Genomic DNA, 12,068 nt, shown 5'->3' on the forward strand with positions numbered 1-12,068 from the left:
GCGAATTTGTTGCGCAAATATCAAAATAAAATTAATTTCCCCCGTCGCCCGGTGAAGGATACTCATCCTCCTCCTTTTCTTTGTTTCTTTTCTTTTTTTCTGTCCATTTGGAGAGTCCGAGTTTTGTGGTTCGAGGTCCAAGATCCGATTCAGATCCCTTTTATGAATGAAATCGGGCCTCGTCGTCCCATCACCATCACCATCTTCATCTTGGCCGTTTTGCCGTTGCACCGGAAATTGAAATTTTAAAAGTTTTGACGTTTGCCAGTTCTCCGCCGTCCGTCCGCTTATTTATGCAAACAAAAATACCTTTAAATGCAGACACGAGCCACGGAACCTAAAACGAAATTAACAAAATATTAATTGGCTGACTGGCTGGCTGACTGGCTGGCTGGAACTGTCTGATGTGATTCGGTGCCATCAGTTTTTAGTTTAGTTGAGTTCCATGTTCGGGCTCAGATATACAGATACAGATGCAGATACATATTCGGGGGACCGGGTTCAGGTCCACTCCACTTCAATTCATTCCATCTGTGGCATTTCTCATTTTGGCCAGCATTTCGTTTTCCGTTTCCGCTCGACGTTCATCATTTGCATAGAGCGATTTGTTTGGCTGCTCGTCAAAGTTAACAAATGTGTAAACGCTTTTCGGTTCGTCCAATAAATCAGGCTTAATCAACGGACACCTTAGTTGTGCCGATCTCCCGAAGTTTTTTGTCTTCATTTGTACTTTTGATAATGTCATAATATAAGTGCGCTTCCAACTTATGCTAATGACACGCATTGCAACGCTGCAAAAATAAATTCATCAGAAATCTAAGCAAACTCCACTTAATTTACTGGCACATGGCTCCACCCCATTTTATGCCACCCACACGCTTGATAGACCAAAAGAAAAAAAAGGGAACAAAACTGGAAAAAGTCTGGGAGAGTGTGGAGAAAACGATCCCACTCGATGACTGGCAAGCGATTTCGACGCCTACGAGTGGCAGAAGCCTCCATAAAGTGGAACCTCTCAGAAATATGCTAAATAAATCTTTGAAAAGTATTTCATATACATTTTAGGTTGCCTAAATAGTAGAATAACTTGCTGGAAACTTTCTGACTTACTTTAAAAAAAAAAAACATACAATTCATTGCTTTTTCGTTAGCTGCGTGTGCCCACTGTAGCCGCACACAAAAGCGGTCCATTCATGCCAGCAGCAGCAGCGATTCGAACGCTCTGACGTTCCATTCATCGCCACTCGCCCGCTGCAACTCATTTGGGAAACCAAAACCCAATGTACCATGATCACAAGAGATCGAAATCGGCGGAACGAGAATCGTTTTGGGAGAAGTCGTCGAGCCAGAAACTGAGTCACTAGCGATGCCCGACGATCGATACGGGATGGGATTCCAGGGCATGGTGCACGATGCTAATGCGACTGCAACGGAAATCAAATCTTTCATAAACTAAAGAAGTAGATGTATATGAAGTACCCATCTCCAGTTAATATGACACATCTTAGAACGCAAACATAATGGCTAAGCTATCATTTGCTACTTCAAGCTTCAACTTCCTGCGGATATACATATGTATTTTTGTGTGTGGAACTTCAGTCTGGTCCTTAGTTTGACCAACTTTGTGGGGAATCGACTCCTTTTGCGACAAAGATAAACAAAATGGCGCCCAAGCCGGGCCATTGGCTAAGTTATGGTGACCGGCAGAGGGACAAAGGCGGAATGCAAATGCAATCCCCAGGCTCACAAAAAAAAAATATATATATGTACACATACACACAAAAAATAAAAAAAAAAAAAAAGGGGAAAACGAAAATAAGAAGGGGGATCCCTGGCCCAGCGTCTGCAGCTGACATGATATACGCTTTGATGTCTCGTTTTTTTGATAAAGTACTCAATCTATAAACGCCAAGAGCAAAAAACCGACTGCGGACCGGGGTCAATGCAAAAATATGATATGGAATTGCCTGGCCCTGGATCGGAATCTCTGGTATTGGCGACTGGCTGAGATTGGGATTGCTATTGCGATTGCGATTCGGATTCGGATTCGGATTTGGATTGCGACTGGGACTGGGACTGGTACTGCGATTGAGATTGGGCTGGTGACTCTGACTGGTGCACTAAAAAAGCGACAGCGCGCTGAAGCAGAGCCGCCAGTGGAAAAATGAAAACAAAAGCGAGGCCGAAATCAAAATCAAAAGAACCAGGCAAAAAATGGCGAGCCAGCAGCGACGCTTTAAAGGTAAACACCCCACACTCCTACTGCTGCTCCTGCTCCTGCTCTTGCTCCAGCTCCAACTCCAATACCATGACCAAAAGCCGGACAAATGGACAGCGGGACAATGGACACTGGGCACTGGACACTGAGATTGGCAACGGCTTTTGGCTAATTCGCGATGCTCCACACACAACGAAAAAAAAAATGCTTAGCTGGTAGCCGAGCACTGGAATACCCTAATATTTTGACTATTTACAAAATTCTTCATATTTCAACACTAGCTTAAATATTAAAAGATTAAACAGATTATTTTCGAAACACTATGCAATATCATGCAACTTCACCTATTTCACTGCATTCATAAATAATCTTGTGAAAGGTTTTTGTATTTCTAAGTCATCAAGCTGCATCAGCAATTCACCATTGCCCGAATGCTTGCAGGATATTGAAGAGCTGAAATGTCATTCATAAATCATACGCAACGATGTTGCTTGCCGCATTGGACTACGTTGCCATTTGCTCTACGCTTCTTTTGCGTTTTTCAACCATTTTTTGTCTTGCCATTTTTCGCTGCGTTTTTTTTTTTGCACTTCGTTGCTGTGCGCTTTAAATCGATTCGCAAGCAAATTAAAACATTTCAAGATTTATACGCACAACTGTCAAAAAATGTTCAAGTTCGTTTATCAGCGTGTCCTTATCGCACACCCCATACCAAAACCAAAGCCCCCCCCCTGACGATGCTCCTTTTCCTTAAATTTGCATTTTGCATTCGAAAGGCAACTTCCGGCATTCGTTTGCGAAGCCTCACTTGAAACGCACAAATGGCCCCACAAAAAAAAAAACAGTGGAATCTCCGCAAAACGAACAGGTATGTGTGTGTTTTCTTAAGTTAACATTTTATTTATTTTTGGAAGATTATGACAGTATTGGCAAATAAAACTATATTGCAGTGCATACATATTTAACAATAAAGATTCGCAGAAAATGTGTATCAACTTCAAGGATGCACTGTAGTTGGCATGCATGCATATATACCAGATAGAAATTTCATAGTTTTTGGTTGGCTTTGCGCAGCGTTAAGCCGCGGGCATTTTTTGTATGTGTATGTGTGAGTGCGTGCGTATCTGTGCGAGTATCTGTGTGCCATTCGAAAGTTTCGAGCGAAGCATCCTCAGGCACACAATCCTTGCAATCGCGCACAAAAAATTGACTAACTTTTATCATTTTCATGGCAGAAAGTTAAAAATTGTTAAAAATGAAAATATTTTTGCACGAGAACATGGGGAGGGAAAGCTCAAAATGAAATCATAATTTCAATTTCTAACTTCGAAATGCAAGTGCAAAATGTAAAATTAAATACGCAAATAGAAACACAATACAATATCCGATGACAATAAAAAAATAAAGAAGCAAACTGTAATGAGGAGCACAGCATTAAAAAATGGTTTTACCAGTTTCAAAAAGATTTCCATTTTTTTTAAATTTACAAAATATCACAGTTAATTTTATTTACCTTTTCTGTTATCACTCAGTTAAATTTAAAGTTACAGAATTGCTTAGAGATATTTTGAGTACCGGTTGGTGTCTTAGCTAATGCACTATGGTTCATTTCTTGGCTAATGTACTAAAAGCGAACTTCTTGCGCGCTAACTTAACGAAGACGTCGTTCAGTTTTTGTTTCAGGTGCTGTGTCCCGACTAAGTTGTACATTTTCGAAAATGTTTTATTATTTAGTTGCGCTAAAAAACAAGCTACAATTTGTGAAAAGCTCATAAAAGTTGAACAAAAACCGGTTTCAGAAGATCCCCCTTTATGCCACAATCAACACATTTATTTTCTCCTCTTTCTCCCGCGTGTTTTTGTTTTTGTTATTAATTTTTAGTTTATGCGCGTGTTTCAAAGAAGTTGGTTGTTTTAGCCACTTAACAATCAGTATAAACAGTCCCTTTTCAGTGTTTTTTTTCCTGTTAAAATCAAACAAAAGTGCCTATTTTAATTACTTTTCGAACGAGACACTAAAATATAAGCACTGTTTTATGAGGTAAGTTAACGGCAAATTAAACACAGCTCGCATATTTATTTTGGCCAGGCCAATTTGTGGCCTATGAAAAGATGAGCGCGATCTGAATGAATTTTATACCAGCACGTGAGAGAGCTTTCTTTCAGAGAGTTAGTGTGGGTCACCCTTGAGATGAAAGTGCAGCTGGGGGGCCAGTGGGCCGGATGGAAGGTCACCAAGTGTGAGGGAAATTGTGTAGAATAACAGGTGAAAATATGTGAAACGATGCTAAACATGGTGAAAACCAAAGACAATTGGGTTTATTTTGAAATGCAGCATGAGTTCGTAGAACTGGACCAAAAAAAAACATCTTAAGATTGATAGTAAACCAAAAACCTTTATGACAGCTCGTGAATAGAGAGCCCTGGCAAATCTATGCAATCTAATGAGATTCTGCCATCTAATTAGCTATGCTCTGTGAGAATCGCATAGAAATGCGGATTAAGTTGATTTTGGCCTGAATTTGGTACCAAAAGCGGAAGACGTTGGAAAACGGCTCTTTGTCATCAGGCTGCACATTAGGTTTGGTCTATTAAACGTGTGTGTTTGCTCACCGCTCACAAGAACCTGCGATATGTGCTGGGGGTAATTAAAGAGACAACATCTGCAGAATGCTGGCCGAAGATCTTTTATTTATGACTTGACCATTCACCCAGGCTCAGCATCATCAGGCAGTTCTTAGCATTCAGCTACGGGGCTTTAGTCCCAGCCTGGCCAAAAGTGTTTTGCAGTGGCTGTGTGTTATGCTCCGGCTGCTGCCTTTCCTGATGGCCAACAAATTCATAAACAACGCTGAAATCAAGTTTCGAGAGGCTCGAAGGGGACCGCAGTCCCAGTTGATGTAGGCACAATCAAGATGTTGGCTAGGAAAATTCTTGGACGCGCTGGGGCCTCCTCGACTTACCACCATCCGCACAAAAACTTCTCGTCTCACCTATTTCGCCAGAGTTAGCAGCTCTTGGGTAGCGATAAACCAATTACCCTTTGTTTAGACTTTAAAAGTACTTAATTTCTATAATACAATTATATGTGATTTAATCAATCGGCTTGGTAAACTGGATAGCGAAGAAGTATCTTTTAAATTGTAACTTTCGAAGGGATTTCAAGCGAACCGTATCATGATTTATTTTAGGGTACATCCATATTCGTTGCTGCCCTAGAAGATGCCATTTCTTATTCAGTTTTCGTTTTCGTTATTTATTTTTATCTGCATTTTTCTTTTGGCCGAGACGAAACGAGTTTTCCAACATTTTAAGCTTTTCTTTGGCCCCTCTCCCCCGATTTTCCCTCATATCATCTGGCTGCTGTCTTTGCGCTTCGCTGAAGTGAAGGAATTTAATGCCACACTGAAAATTGCAGCCTCTGATATTCCATATGCATTTCCATTATTATTTTCATCATTGCAGTCATCTTGAGCAATTGTAGACGAGGTAAAATGTCAAGTAAATCATTCGGTCAACTGAGTTTTACCTGATCATTTAAGTCGTGCAACAAATTCAATAAGCGAAATCATGCAGTTGCAAATGCTCACTGCAGATAATGGTGTTCAAAGTGAGTACAAGTCAAATTGCAGACCACGAATTACTTATATCGTATTATCCAATCAAACCACTTTGACTTTGATAAACGCGTTATGGGCCCTTGACTATAAAAGTGAGATTTATGATTCAAAGTCTATAATTGACTCCCCAGGCTCGATATGTGGATCATTCTATCGAATGTTCTGATCAGAATACAGAGAGAAACGATTTTTGCCAAAAAATTCAATATTTAGGATGGCTTTTTTGGCTATAACTTGACTAAAAATGGTCACAGAGCAAAAAGAAGTACAATTTTATACTCTCTACAACCAATACTAACAACCCCTTTCACTTTTGAACTGATTTTGTAAAATTAATTTTTGGCCAAATTTTCGCATTTTTTGTAAGGGGTAACATCATCAAAATTTGCAAAAAATTGAAAAATCCTATAATTCCCAAACTTGAATGCAAATCGATTGGAATTTAAAAAACAAACTCAATGAGGTATGACATTCCATATTTGGGTAATTATTTCCAATGTTATGATCAAAATACCAAATATTTTTTTCACACAAAATCTGGAAACTATTCTTGGCAAAAAACTGAATTTTCATTTTGGCTTTTTTGGCTATAACTGGACTAAAAATGGTCACAGAGCAAAAAGAAGTACCATTTTATACTCCCTACAACCAATACTAACAACCCCTATCACTTTTAAACTGATTTTGTAAAATTAATTTTTGGCCAAATTTTCGCATTTTTTGTAAGGGGTAACATCATCAAAATTTGCAAAAAATTGAAAAATCCTAGAATTCCCAAACTTGAATGCAAATCGATTGGAATTTAAAAAACAAACTCAACGAGGTATGACATTCCATATTTGGGTAATTTATTCCAATGTTATGATCGAAAAACCGATTATTTTTTTCACAAAAAATCTGGAAACTATTTTTGGCAAAAAACTGAATTTTCATGTTGGCTTTTTTGGGTATAACTTGACTAAAAATGGTCACAGAGCAAAAAGAAGTACCATTGTATACTCCTTACAACCAATACTAACAACCCCTCTCACTTTTAAACTGATTTTCTAAAATTAATTTTTGGCCAAATTTTCGCATGTTTTCAAAATTTTCAAAACTTACAAACAATGGCAAAAAAAAGTTTTCTTCTTTTTGAATACAGTTTGATTGGAAATTGAATTACGAGCACAACGATATATCACATTCCATAGTTGGAGTATTTTATCAAATGTTATGGCAAAAGAAATATGTATTTTGCAAAGTTAATTCATTTGAATGGAATGTTGGAAAAGGCCTCTTGATCGATGGTTTGTGGCTACCTGGACGCCTAATTCACACGCACCTTAATTAAATCGACTATCGGTTACCTCGCCCTTTTGCCATTTTTCATCTGAAATCTCTTCTTATTTTCGTATTTTCTTTTTTTTTCGACTGCCTCTCTTGTGCGTGAGCGTACGCTTTTAAGTTATGTTTCGTGTTGTTTCCCTGCTCGTCGAGATTCTTTTCACTTTCTTCTCGGGAGTGTGAAGTTACAACAATGGCACCTGCAGCAGCCACATCCAACACACACAGGTGCGACTGACAGCTGCCCCCAGGGGGTGAGGGAGAGAGAGGGGGAGAGGTGAAGACGGGTGGGGAGGGGAGTGGCACCGATGGGGGGAGGAGCTTTTGGGGACCGACAAAGGCAAATGCATTGTTCGATTTAACTTTCACTGATTGCCCGTTGACAATGCGATGTGGCTGCTCGTAGGTCGTACTTATACACACACACACACGTGCACACACACACACAAGAATGTGTATGTGTATGTGGGTCTTGGCATACAAATGATTAGCAAGTACGTCGGCAATACTGCGAAATTCCATTTACTTTCTATATGGAAATCTATGTGCACACTCGAAAACATAAAGGTAAAAATTAAAATAAATCTCGAGAGCTTAGAAAGTTAACACCCAGCTGAGTGTGTATGTGTGGGTGCGAGATAAAAAACGAGACAGAGCCTGAGAGAAAGAAAGAGTGCGATATAGTTCTTCAGAGGCGACAACTAATTTGAGAAATTATTTTTTATGGCGTGCGGAAGCTTTGGCGGCCCCAATTCCAAATTCCCAACTCCCTTTGCGTTTTTGCTGTTGTCTGTTAATTAAATGATTGTTTTTTTTTATATATATATTTTCTGTATGGCATTTGAATTTTGAGACGAGATAAACAGCGGGGCTGGGTCTTTGAAAGACTTGATGGATTCCACTAAAAATATATACATATTATAAAGGTTTTTAAATGCAAAGTGGAAGAGAAAATCGCTGGCTTTTTGGATGTGTGATGTTAGATTGATTGGCGTAATTTTTGGGAATTTTTTTTTTTCAGCAGTTAACTAGATAGAAAACGAAACAGGTATTTAAAGTTATGTTCGGCCATTTCTGTATACATTGTGAAACACTCGATGTTGCACATTAAGCTGCCTGCAGCTAGCTGACAACATATGCAAATTCATCATACAAACGATCAGCACCTGTTTTGTTCAACAGGTGTACAACATTATCAGCACACAAATCACGGGTTTTTGCAACCACACAACAATTGTGGACACTCAGCACGTTTACTACAAGTTAGTTAGTTAGTTGATGGAATGGCTAGGAAAAAAAAATAAGAAAAAAAATTAGCAATAAATTGAGAAATTTAAATTAAATGCATCACAGTGTTTTTTGCAGAAAATTAACAGCTATCTTAAAATATAATATAATTCTTCAGTATTTATGTAGCATTTACAAAGTGCTAAAGAAATATTTTTGCTTCCTCGAAAAACTCTTTGTATTTTGAAAGTCGGAAAAATTTGTGAAGCTTGACCCCCTCCACCTGCAATGGATTTTTTGATAGACTTTGGGGGGCCCTTTGCTCTCGGTTTCAGTTGCGGCGGCTGTTTTTTTTCTTTCATAACGAATCTAATTTTATTGAAGGTGAACGGAAATGTGCGCTAATTTTTCAATGATTAATGATGTCTACCCGTGTGCAGTCGCTGTGCAGGCCGAAATGTGATTTACTTTAATTAATTAAATGCCAGCAAATGCCGAACAACATTGAGAGTGAGTTTTAGTTGCAGCAAGTTTCAAGTTTCTTGACCTTCGCAACGTCGATTTCAACAGCAGCAACAACCCATTCATAACTCACGACTTTCGCGACAATTTTCACCTATAAGTCATCCAAATGATAACGAAAAAAAATGAAAAAAAAAAAGGATGGCCGAAAAGCCATCCACCAGCGTTCGTGTGACAACCAGTTTGTGATTTCCCTTTACAGAGTGTCTACTGTACATGCATAGGCATTGGCTGGCAAAAGCGACTCTTGCTACCAAGTGAAATTGGCCAGGAAGCCAGCCACATTTGGCGGGTGGAAGAAGCAATTGATTAGACACACCTGTTTCAAATACAGTTAGCTGAAACTTCTAAGCGCTCTTAAATGATTTTTTAAATCTATAAAATATAACCAGAGGACCACCTGAGTAGATGACATTGAACTCCTTGCCAATCGAAAATCTTCATTCCCGGCGAGCTTTTCACTTTTATTTATGTTTCGCGCCGACAATCGATTGTTAATTTGCATTTAATTTATTTTCGATGCCCGGGCCAAAAACAAAAAAAAAAAAAACAAAGTAATGACCATAAAAATGATCGGCGGCTGAGGAGGACAGGCAACAGGCTCAGGTGCCCGCCATAAATTGTTCATTGCTACCGTTGCCGCTGGGCAAGCGAGTCTGGCTGGATAAAGATTCCCCCATTTCCCGCAGTGTCTCCTGCTTTTCCTTTTTCCACTGTAGGAAAAATTATAAACGACATATAAGTATGAAACGAAAAATATGATTTTGTTACATTTTCAAGAAGAATTCTTAAAGCTGCACATAATTAAGACAACGCTTGAATGCAACGCGCAATGCAATCACAATTCGATGAGCAAAAAAACTATTCTGTTCTGTACCCGTTTTTCTCGCTGTGTGGCAAAGTTTCGAACCGCACCAAATCGATTTGAGCCACGATTTTGAAGCATTTCTTGCTGTTTTGGCCGGTGTCTGGCTCTCTCGTTAGGAGAAAGGCGATGCTGATCAGTCGGACAAACCAGTAACAACTACAGCACCAGCCAATACAACAACAACAACACTGCCAACACCGCCAACAACTTGGCCCAAAACAACAACCACACGTGAGCAATTCACTTTCTAATGATGCACGCTCAGCGTAAAAAACAAAAAACCCACAAAAAACAAAAGAAGAAAAAAAACGGACGAAACCGAAAAATAAAAATCCCGAAAGAAATAAAATATGGCCAAGCCACAAAAATCTGTTTTTCATTTGCAATAACTTTTGGGCTTGATGCCAGCGGCGCCTAAGACAAAACCCAAAAAAAAAAAAAAATCCAAAAAATAAAAACAAGTTGCACAAAATGTGTCCTGTCATAAAGTTGGCAAATTTATTTGCCAATTCGAAATTCAGAAATTGAATATTATGAGCAATTGTGCAATTAATTATATATATTTATGTGTTGCATAAAAAAAAAATGATTTTTTCTTTTATTAATTTCAAAGTCACATAAAAAGGAGGAAAAGGAAAACGGCGCGTGGAAATGAGAAATGAAAGTGATAAAGTGGGAAGTTGCTGATACAAAATATAACAAAATATATATATATACATATATATGTTATTGAAGAATAATCATACGCATTTAAATGCTAAAATGTAGCAAAATATATTATTTAAATATTCCCATACATATTTTTTCAATTCATTTTTATGGCGCTTTCATTAAATTGCCAACCACAAAAACTCACTTAATATCCGAGTTATGCAATGAGTTATTTTGTTAAGGCATTTTCGGGCTATTTAATTCGCAAATACTGCACCCATGTAGGACCCAATTTTTTGCGCACCTTTCGAATGAAAATAAAGTACACGTTTTTTTTTTTTATTTTTTGCTGAAATTGAAACCCGTTTTTCACATGGCAAGTGGACGACGACAAAGTCAAAAAACACTGGCGAAATGAAAATGAAAACAACGTCGGCGAAAATCCCATCATAAGCGATCTGGTCGCTCCTGTCCGTTCGTCTGGGGTCAACTGGTTCGCCCTAGTCGCGTTTTAAGTTAATACCCAAGACGACTGACCGCCAAAAAAACGGGGCACTAAAAAACCAACTGAGAAAAAAAATGAAAAAAAAAACAGACAACAAAACAAAACACAAGACAATGCGAAATAATAATCGTAATAACGATACACAAGTCCCAGTAACGAGACAGAGATTAATGTCGCATGACAATCATGACGGAAATCTGAACCAAAACTGGACAGTGGTTTTCAGGAAAGAAGTGAAAAGTCGCCGGCGAGTCGCAAAAATTGACAACACTTTCAATTGTCGCCACCAAAAAGCACGAAAAACAAAACATAACAAACTAAACCAAACAACCTTAGCAGCAGCGAAATCTTGGCTATTTAATGAAAACAAAAGTGAAACACACCCAGAAATACATATAAAAAACAAAACAAAAAATAAACTGAAAAATATAAAAAATAAAAGAAAGACGCCCTCGTTTGATGGCGAGTAGTTGTGCTATGTGCTGTGAACACCGAAACCGAAAGTGGCCGTCATTAAAACTTAATTAAGGCACAAGGTTCACAGCATTGCTGGACTTGTCCGACATAAATGTAAGTCTATATATGTATATATATATATATATATACACGCGTTTCACGGAGAACAGTCTGGAACATGAAGACACCAATTTACCGCATTATCTGCCATTTAATATTATATTTATTAAATACTTAAGTATAAGTAAGTTATATGCATAGCACACATTTCGACTGCTATTTTCCCATTCAAGAAATTGGGTAAATACTTATACTTATCCACGGAATTGCATTACTACTTGCATTCCCATTGCAGTTTCTCTCCATATGCCTCACATTATTTCTCCGGGCAATCATCATTTTCCCACAATAGTATTTGATGACTGAGCTTGCTCCACTTTAACTCAGAATATCCCACAATCCAAATGCAATTGGGTGGCTATTTGTAAGTAGTTCATATGAGAGCAGAAGTTAGATTTTCCATAAAGTCAAAGTGAAAATTTCACATGCCGGAGATTAAACGACCTTGTGGCTTTCAAGAAGATTTCAGAGTACCCAAAGATATTGAAGATCTCTTGGCTTCAATTTACATATCTTACGGATACATTGAAAACGTATTGACCCCCATAGTAATTATTC

General features: G+C 38.3%; 1 protein-coding gene and 1 long non-coding RNA gene across 2 annotated transcripts in view; both read left to right on the forward strand.

Annotated features, from left to right (window-relative positions):
- The first annotated feature begins 1,080 nt into the window (after nt 1–1,080).
- On the forward strand, nt 1,081–2,499 carry lncRNA:CR45537 (long non-coding RNA:CR45537). Its single transcript, NR_123839.1, has one exon. It is a non-coding gene; the product is annotated as a long non-coding RNA:CR45537 (long non-coding RNA).
- A 1,598-nt stretch (nt 2,500–4,097) lies between these two features.
- CG12075 (uncharacterized protein) overlaps nt 4,098–12,068 on the forward strand; it is a 34,452-nt gene continuing 26,481 nt past the window's right edge. The window contains exon 1 of the mRNA NM_001258653.1: nt 4,098–4,259. The gene's annotated coding sequence lies outside the window, so the exon portion shown is untranslated. The remainder of the gene's footprint in view (nt 4,260–12,068) is intronic.

Source organism: Drosophila melanogaster, chromosome X (assembly GCF_000001215.4).
Source record: "Drosophila melanogaster chromosome X".
Taxonomy (NCBI): Eukaryota; Metazoa; Arthropoda; class Insecta; order Diptera; family Drosophilidae; genus Drosophila; species Drosophila melanogaster.